The sequence below is a fragment of the Ascaphus truei genome, chromosome 21, assembly GCF_040206685.1.
Source record: "Ascaphus truei isolate aAscTru1 chromosome 21, aAscTru1.hap1, whole genome shotgun sequence".
Classification (NCBI taxonomy): Eukaryota; Metazoa; Chordata; class Amphibia; order Anura; family Ascaphidae; genus Ascaphus; species Ascaphus truei.
The window spans coordinates 25,864,916-25,875,109 of NC_134503.1; the positions used below are offsets into that span (position 1 = coordinate 25,864,916).

A 10,194-nucleotide genomic window follows, 5' to 3' on the forward strand; every position below is an offset into this window, starting at 1 on the left:
TGCCCTATACTGAGGGTCACTGCCCTATACTGAGGGTGACACTGCCCTATACTGAGAGTGACACTGCCCTATACTGAGGGTGACACTGCCCTATACTGAGGGTGACACTGCCCTATACTGAGGGTCACTGCCCTATACTGAGAGTGACACTGCCCTATACTGAGAGTGACACTGCCCTATACTAAGGGTGACGCTGCCCTCTACGGAGGGTCACGCAGCGCTATACTGAGGGTCACACTGCTCTATACTGAGCGTGACACTGCCCTATACTGAGGACCACACTGCCCTATACTGAGAGTGACACTGCCCTATACTGAGAGTGACACTGCCCTATACTAAGAGTGACACTGCCCTATACTGAGGGTCACTGCCCTATACTGAGGGTGACACTGCCCTATACTGAGGGTGACACTGCCCTATACTGAGAGTGACACTGCCCTATACTGAGAGTGACACTGCCCTATACTGAGAGTGACACTGCCCTATACTGAGGGTCACGCTGCTCCTCGCTTCTCAGCGCTGCTGTTACATTCTGTGTTAATAAAGTTTGTTTTAAACAACAGAAAAAAGCACAGGGTGACGTCACGGAGCCGCGCCGGCGCCGGCTGATGACTCGGGTGCCGGAGTTCCGGGAAGCGCCGGGACAGGCACCGGACATGGGGTCCCGGGAGCAGGGGGCGGCACCGGGGGACACAGCCTGACGTGAAGGTGCGGGCCGCCATCTTTAAGTAACCCGGGTGTGTGTACCATAGGTGCCATATTTAGAGCGGCCAGCTTTAATCAGCGCGTTATGTTTAACCCTTTCAGTGCTGCGCAGCAAAGTATCCCTTCCCATTATATATATACACTGCTACTATGTGCTGTGGTGTTTACTTAGGATATTATTTCATGTTTATAATATTAATAGTGTGCTATATACTGACATTGTATGCTATTCTACTATATATTTGTATATATAATATTAAAAAACGAATAGACGTTTGTAAACATGGATTTCATGCAAAAGGTGACGTGTGTCCATTTGCATGTCATTTCCCAGAATCCCTTGCTGCAGTGGAAGCACTGTATGCTCGGTGATAATGATGAATGGCAGGGTTGCAGACCTGTCTAAGGCCGCGCTTATAGTGCCAGCGACGCGACCGATTACGTCGCCATTTGCAAGATTTGTAATTTGGTTTTGGGCGACGTCGCTTGTCTTAAAAAGGGGGGTGCAGAGGCACCGTGAAGCTCCTGATTGGCCGCAAGGGTAGACCGTCGCCAAAAAATCAAATAACTGACTACCAGATTTCTGATAGCACTGTCGCTCCTTCGCTTTGTCGCTGTCGCGTGCACTATAAGCGCAATCGCACGTGATGGCGACAATGCATTTGTTTTACGGCGCCATCGCTGACACTATAAGCACAGCCTAAGATGTGAATGTGCTCATAAGTTATATTTTCATTGTGTATGTGTGTGTGTATATATATCTATCTATATATATATATATATATATATATATATATATATATATATATATATATATATATATATATATATAGATATAATCTCAAAAACGAATAGACGATACCGTTCTGTGGCTGGTATTACTTGTGCTACGGTTATACTCTAGTGCAGGGGAACGCAAACTTCTGGAGCTGTGCTCCCCCTACCTGCAACCCCTCGCTCTCGCGCCCCCTTAACTTGTTTGTCGGCGACGTCACGTGACCCCGTTGCCATGGAGACGGACGTGTGACGTCACTCCGCATGACACCGTGGCGTCATTTGATGCCGCGTTGCCATGGCGGTGTCACAGCAACTCTTATGAATCCCGGTAAGTTGTGGTCCCCTTTGACCTGAATATTTTTTCATTGTCAGCCACAGTGAGGCTGGTTGCAGCAATCCTTTGTGTCATTTGTTTCTATTTCCACCCAGCAGAATTGAGCTGGGTTTGCATCCCATACCACTATTTGGCTCAGTGGGGCAGTGTAAAAGTATCATTTTATATCTGGCACTCCTAGACCTCCTCTTGATCTAGAGCAGGCCTGCACAACTCGTAAAGTGAGCAGGGCCGAAGTGCTCCAAGGAAAAAAAATTTGGGCCGCACGGGTAAAATCATCATCATCATCATCATCCTCATATATCTCCCCCAGCACCCCTTATCATCATCCTCATATGTCCACCAGCACCCTTCATCATCATCCTCATATCTCCCCCAGAACCCCTCACTATCAACCTTTGCGATACTCCCCATCTATCTCTAATACCCCCATCTTTCCCCCTCACCCACATACATAATACTCCCCTCCACATCAAACACACAACCCCCTGCACACCACACACATCCCACCCCCCCTTGCACCTCACATCTCACCCCCCTGCACCTCACATCCCTCTCCCCCTGCACCTCACAGCCCTCTCCCCCCTGCACCTCTCATCACTCTCCCCCCCTGCACCTCTCATCACTCTCCCCCCCTGCACCTCCCATCACTCTTCCCCCCCCTGCACATCTCTATCCCCCCGCACCTCACATCTCTCTCCCCCCCGCACCTCACATCTTTCTCCCCCCCCCCCGCACCTCACATCACTCTCCCCCCCTGCACCTCACATCACTCTCCCCTCCTGCACCTCACATCACTCTCCCCCCCTGCACCTCACATCACTCTCCGCCCCTGCACCTCACATCACTCTACCCCCTGCACCTCACATCACTCTCTCCCCCTGCACCTCACATCACTCTCCCCCCTGCACCTCACATCGCTCTCCCCCCCTGCACCTCACATCACTCTCCCCCCTACACCTCACATCACTCTCCCGCCCTGCACCTCACATCACTCTCCCCCCCTGCACCTCACATCACTCTCCCCCCCTGCACCTCACATCACTCTCCCCCCCTGCACTTCACATCACTCTCCCCCCCTGCACCTCACATCACTCTCCCCCCTGCACCTCACATCACTCTCCCCCCTGCACCTCACATCACTGTCCCCCCTGCACCTCACATCACTCTCCCCCCCTGCACCTCACATCACTCTCCCCCCCTGCACCTCACATCACTCTCCCCCCCTGCACCTCACATCACTCTCCCCCCTACACCTCACATCACTCTCCCCCCCTGCACCTCACATCACTCTCCCCCCTGCACCTCACATCACTCTCCCCCCTGCACCTCACATCACTCTCCCCCCTGCACCTCACATCACTCTCCCCCTGCACCTCACATCACTCTCCCCCCCTGCACCTCACATCACTCTCCCCCCGGCACCTCACATCACTCTCCCCCCCTGCACCTCACATCACTCTCCCCCCCTGCACCTCACATCACTCTCCCCCCCTGCACCTCACATCACTCTCCCCCCCTGCACCTCACATCACTCTCCCCCCCTGCACCTCACATCACTCTCCCCCCCTGCACCTCACATCACTCTCCCCCCCTGCACCTCACAACACTCTCCCCCCCTGCACCTCACATCACTCTCCCCCCCTGCACCTCTCATCACTCTCCCCCCCTGCACCTCTCATCACTCTCCCCCCCTGCACCTCACATCACTCTCCCCCCCTGCACCTCACATCACTCTCCCCCCCTGCACCTCACATCACTTTCCCCCCCTGCACCTCACATCACTCTCCCCCCTGCACCTCACATCACTCTCCCCCCCTGCACCTCACATCACTCTCCCCCCCTGCACCTCACATCACTCTCCCCCCTGCACCTCACATCACTCTCCCCCCCTGCACCTCACATCACTCTCCCCCCCTGCACCTCACATCACTCTCCCCCCCTGCACCTCACATCACTCTCCCCCCTGCACCTCACATCACTCTCCCCCCCTGCACCTCACATCACTCTCCCCCCCCTGCACCTCACATCACTCTCCCCCCCTGCACCTCACATCACTCTCCCCCCCTGCACCTCACATCACTCTCTCCCCCCTGCACCTCACATCACTCTCTCCCCCCTGCACCTCACATCACTCTCCCCCCTGCACCTCACATCACTCTCCCCCCTGCACCTCACATCACTCTCCCCCCTGCACCTCACAACACTCTCCCCCCTGCACCTCACATCACTCTCCCCCCTGCACCTCACATCACTCTCCCCCTGCACCTCACATCACACTCAACCCCCTGCATCTCACATCACACTCAACCCCCTGCATCTCACATCACACTCAACCCTCTGCACCTCACATCACACTCAACCCTCTGCACCTCACATCACACTCAACCCTCTGCACCTCACATCACTCTCCCCCCCTGCACCTCACATCACACTCAACCCCCTGCACCTCACATCACTCTACCCCCCTGCACCTCACATCACTCTCTCCCCCCTGCACCTCACATCACTCTCTCCCCCCTGCACCTCACATCACTCTCTACCCCCTGCACCTCACATCACTCTCCCCCCCTGCACCTCACATCACTCTTCCCCCCTACACCTCACATCACACTCAACCCCCTGCATCTTACATCACACTCAACCCCCTGCATCTCACACCACACTCAACCCCCTGCATCTCACATCACACTCAACCCCCTGCATCTCACATCACACTCAACCCCCTGCATCTCACATCACTCTCCCCCCCTGCACCTCACATCACTCTCCCCCCTTGCACCTCACATCACTCTCCCCCCTTGCACCTCAAATCACTCCCCCCCCTGCACCTCACATCACGTTCCCCCTGCATCACACATCTCTCTCCCCTGCACCTCCAATGACCCTCCCCTACACCTCCAATGACCCTCCCCTATACCTCTAATGACCCCCCTTGCACCTCCAATGACCCCCCTTGCACCTCAAATGACCCTCCCCTGCACCTCAAATGACCCTCCCCTGCACCTCCAATGACCCTCCCCTGCACCTCCAATGACCCTCCCCTGCACCTCCAATGATCCCCCTTGCACCTCCAATCACCCCCCCTGCACCTCCAATCACCCCCCCCTGCACCCCAAATCACCCCCCCCCTGCACCCCAAATCACCGCCACTGCACCTCAAATCACCCCCCCCTACCTCGGTCTGCGGAGGAGGAGGCGGCAGAGCAGGCAGGACTTCACGCACGTACGGAAGTGCCTCAATGCTAGAGCGCGCTGCTGCCCTGGCTCGTGGGGGAAGGGGAGAGCGGGCTTGTGGGGGAGGGGGAGAGCGGGCTTGTGGGGGAGGGGGAGAGCGGGCTTGTGGGGGAGGGGGAGAGCGGGCTTGTGGGGGAGGGTGAGAGCAGGCTCGTGGGGGAGCGGGAGCGGGAGAGCGGACTCGGGAGGGAGGCGGAGGGATAGAGAGGACTTGGGAGGGAGGGGGGAGCGGAAAGCCGCCGCGGGCCGCACAGTGAGTGCAGGCGGGCCGCGTGTTGTGCAGGCCTGATCTAGAGGATAATAGCACTGGCCTGGCTATCCTGGGCCTTTTCCCTTGACAGATAAACTGAAATATCTGGTTCTGTAGGGTTTGTAGCTCCCCTCTCGGGATATGGACTGGGAGAGTCTATTTACCCTGTAACTTTAACTACAATCTTTATAAGTTCTTAGAAATTGTTTGTTAAAGTGTCCCCGTGTGCTTTGAGCCAGCTAAGCCAGTTTTCCGCTATTGTTTAAATTGTCTGCTGTTACTCTTGAGGTTTTTAATGTCAATTGTTTTTATCTTCTTTACATCTTCAAATTAAGATGTAATATGCAGCATACACGATCACTCCTGGTGTCAAACCGGTTAAGGACTGTGCAGTTTTCATTCACGTGTTTCCTGTTAGGAGATAGTCAATTTCATTCTTGACCCCATTGGTTCCCTCCATGTCCATTTTCTATTTGGATTCTCCTTGAAGAATGAAGGAAATCATGATGTAGACTTTATGTTGGAGCATACAGTTGGATTATTTGATGTCTATATCTCTTTGTCAACTGAATGCCGATTCTGGCTGCTCCTTCTGATGAGCGTTCATAACCCGTTGTTATTTCTCCATCTCTTGGTAACGATGAAGCCTCCTCCACTGATTCTCCCATTACCTGTACCTCTGTAATATAATAGATGTCTGAGTTTAAGCTCAATGAGGCCTTTATCTTTTCTTCTAACTTCACTAAGACCAGCCATATCACATTTAATCTTTTCAAGTCCGTCTCCCAGTTCTTGCAGTGCTGAGAGAGTCCGGCAGATGTAGGTAGCCAGGTGTAGGTTTGAATGACACCTTTTCTTTAACCTCCGGGGATTCTTAGCCTCTGCCTTTTTCCTGAGAGCCGTCACGCTCAGGGACACCCCAGAGAATGAGGGCCGATGCTTTCCGGTGTGTTCCATATTTGGGGGTTGAGGCCTTACGTGCCATGCCGGCCTCATTTCCATGTTACATAGTTACATAGTCACATAGTTACATAGTAGATGAGGTTGAAAAAAGACATGCGTCCATTAAGTTCAACCTAAGCTAAATTTAGACGACAGATACTTATCATATATCCGTACTTACAGTATATGGAACCAGAGGAAGGGAAACAAAAACCCCAGTGACACATTATCTAATGATATCTCATAAGGGGACAAATAAATTCCTTCCTGACACCAAATATTGGCAATCAGATTACTCACTGGATCAACATCCGTCCCATGTTTACTTATGTCGTATATTCCTTTCTAAAAAGCTGTCCAACCTTTTTTTCCAATATATCTATTGTATCTGCCATCACAGTCTCCATGGGTAATGAATCCCACATTGTAACTGCCCTTTGTCACGCTGTGCTCACTACAAACAAGACGAGACCCTCGGTACTCAGGTGGGAATAGGGATAACACCACCGACAAGCACCGGGGTCCGGGCTGGAGTGTGGATAGTTGATCTCGCTGGGTCTGGAGTGGAGAGGGTAGAGTCGTCGTAATACTTGCCAAGGTGAGGGTAGGAGAAATCCGGAACGTAGAAGGTACTAGTCGCTGAGGTCGGTGCTGGAGAAGGTAGAATGGTCGAGGTCCGAGAGCCGAGTTCAGGGTAGGAGAATTGCGGAGGGTCGAGGATAGCCAAGATCAGTATTCCAGAGAAGCGGTGGTCCAAAGCAAGCCGGGGTCGGTACATGGAAGATCAAACGAGACAAGGCAGGATACTAGGAGACAGGAGAGGTAAGCACAGGAACAGGAAGCTTATGCTCAGCCAAAGTGCCAGTGGCACAGCTGAGCCTAAATAGGTGAAGCAGTCCAATCCCAAGAGGAGGCGGAACCGGGGAGTGCCAGAGAGGAGCCTGCAATAGGCTAAGGTGAGGAAGCCAGGTGGAGGTGTTTGGGAGCAATCAGGCTCTGTTGCCACGGAGCTCGGGTGCGTCGTGCGCGTGTCACGTGTGTGCGCCGCGCGCAGATGACGCGCGCCGCGATCCGGAAGCGGGGACTCCTGCTGCGGCATTAGCATGCGTGCGCCCGCGTGAGAGCGCCGTCTGGAGGGAGGAAGAGCCGTGCGTACGTGCGGGGGGGCGCGCGTGAGACTGCGCGAGTCCATGGTCTCGGCAGCGGACGCAGGAGCAGGTAGGGGAGCCGTGCGCCTGCGTGTGATGGCGTGTGGCACCTGGCTCCTGACACACTTACTGTAAAGAACCCTTTGTTGCTGGTGAAATCTCATTTCCTCCAACCTTAAGGGATAACCCCGAGTCCTTTGTACTTCCTTTGGGATAAATAGTTATTTTGAAAGCTCCCTGTACTGTCCCCAAATATATTTGTATATAGTTATCATATCCGCTCTTAGACGCCTCTTTTCTAATATAAATCTAATTTAGCTAGCCTCTCCTCATACGTTAGATTGTCCATCCCCTTTATTAATTTGGTGGCTCTTATCTGCACTCTCTCTAGTTCCATAATGTATTTTCTAAGGAGTGGTGCCCCAAATTGTAATTCATATTCAAGGTGTGGTCTTACTCATGCTTTGTAAAGGGGCATAATTATGTTTACTTCCGTTCCACCCATTGCCCGTTTGATGCAAGATAAGGTCTTGTTTGCCTTTGCAGCTACTGCATGACTTTGGGCACTATTGCTAAGCCTGCTTTCTACAAGCACTCCTAAATCCTTCTCCATCACGGATTCCCCTAATTGTTCCCCATTTAATTTGTAAGTCACCTGTTTATTCTTGTTTCCCAAATGCATAACCTTACATTTATCTGTATTAAATCTCATCTGCCATTTACCATCCCAAGTTTCCAGTCTCTCCAAGTCCTTCTGGAGAGAAATTACATCCTGCTCTGATTCTATTACCTTACACAATTTAGTATCATCAGCCAAGATGGAGACTTTGCTCTCGATGCCAACCTCAAGGTCATTAATAAAGAAGTTAAAAAGCAGGGGTCCCAGTACCGATCCCTGAGGTACTTCACTCACGACTTTAGCCCAACCGGAAAAAGTTCAATTTATTACAACTCTCTGTTGTCTATCCTTCAACCAGGTGCAAATATCTTTACCGAGTCCAATTTGCTTTATTTTGTACACTAACCTCTTGTGTGAAACCGTATCAAAAGCCTTTCCAAAATCTAAGTAGACAACATCAACTGCATTACCCTGGTCTAAATTCCTACTTACGTCCTCAAAGAAACAAATAAGGTTAGTTTGGCAAGATCTATCCTTCGTAAATCCATGCTGACTGTTACTAATAATTTTTGGTTTTCCATTAGGTATTCCTGAATATTATCCCATATTAAACCTTCAAGTAGCTTCCCCACTATTGAAGTCAGGCTTACAGGTCTGTAATTCCCCGGTTGTTATCTAGCTCCCTTTTTAAATATAGGCACCACATCTGTTTAACGCAAATTTTATGGTACTGAGCCTGTGGAAAAGGAGTCCTTGAATATTAAATATAATAATTTGGCTATTGCTGAACTTGACTCCTTAAGAACTCTTGGATGTATGCCATCGGGGCCAGGTGCCTTATTTACTTAAATTTTATCAACCCGACCTATGAACTTCCCTTCCTCCCCTACCTGTTTATTTAGCTACATTGGTTTTGACTTATTTCTTTTATACTTATTACCCAAGGGTATACACTGATAAGTGTGCTTTTCTAACAATGTTTTAAAGACTGCCCATTTATCGTCTACATTTTCCCTGCAAAAACATCACCCCATTGTATTACTTGTAGATTAGTCCTCAGTTTATTCAAATCTGCCTTTCTAATGTTTAAGGTCTTTGTTGAACCCAAGTAATCAAGTAATGTTGGCTAGTACCTTTCCCACATTACCCGGGTATATTGTTGATGCTTTCATAGTATGGTTAAACCTACCAGCATAAGCGCCACTATACATCTCCCTGCCACCCGCTGCCACCTTCACGCCACGTAAACGCGGTGAGATAAGGATTTGAGGGAAGTGTGTGTGTATGTGTGTGTATATATATATATATTTATACACTAGCTTTTGTGCCCAGGGAATGTAATATTGAATACATCTCCAACCCCCCCCCCCCCCCGCTGGCAGCACACCTCCCCGGGCCCCCCCTTGCTGGCGGCACACCTCCCCGGGCCCCCCCTGCTGGCAGCACACCTCCCCGGGCCCCCCCTGCTGGCAGCACACCTCCCCGGGCCCCCCCTGCTGGCAGCACACCTCCCCGGGCCCCCCCTGCTGCTGGATGTAGTGCGGGTGAGATTTGTCTCTCTCTGTGTGTGTCTCCCCCCGCTGCCGGAACATGTCCCCGGCCCCCCGCTCACACCCCGCTGGCGGCACATCTCCCCGCGCTGCTGTAGCATGTCTCCTCGCTGCCGGCACCAGTAGTCAGACAGATAAACATCAGTAAACAAACACAGGAGATCTGGGCACTGCTGAATTCCGTGTTCCCGCAGAAAAGGGAAACATTCATTTTCCCCAAGACACAAATAGACAAACCAGTCACTTTGTGGGAGGATTGAATCTGTCTAAGCAGCCGATTTACCCCGAGGCATAGTGGGAAGCAATGTTATCTTTGCTACAGGAACCTGGCCTTTAATGACTCTATTCGGGTGAGGGGTTGATAAACCCATCCACCACCTGAGCGGTGCGTTGCAGGCCTCTCTGGCAGGGGATGGGTTAATTACCCCTCGCTTGTAAACTGCTCCCAAACACTGAATACCATATCGGGAGGGGAGGGGGGGGGGGATGTCCTTTTGTTATCTGCTCAAATTGATATCGCAGGCTCTGCGTGTGACAGCTGAAAGGCCCACAGGTGCCGTATAAAGAGGTGACCATGTTGTCATATTTCATTTAGGCATCCTTCTGCAAAGCCATAATTACCTAATTAGGTT

At 51.7% G+C, this 10,194-nt stretch overlaps 1 protein-coding gene across 2 annotated transcripts in view; it reads left to right on the forward strand.

Annotated features, from left to right (window-relative positions):
• The first annotated feature begins 570 nt into the window (after positions 1-570).
• MAPKAP1 (MAPK associated protein 1) overlaps positions 571-10,194 on the forward strand; it is a 172,963-nt gene continuing 163,339 nt past the window's right edge. Inside the window, exon 1 of one of the 2 annotated variants that reach the window (XM_075579403.1) lies at positions 571-708. The gene's annotated coding sequence lies outside the window, so the exon portion shown is untranslated. Of the gene's footprint in view, positions 738-10,194 lie in introns of both variants that reach the window. The other variant, XM_075579404.1, reaches the window with a different exon arrangement.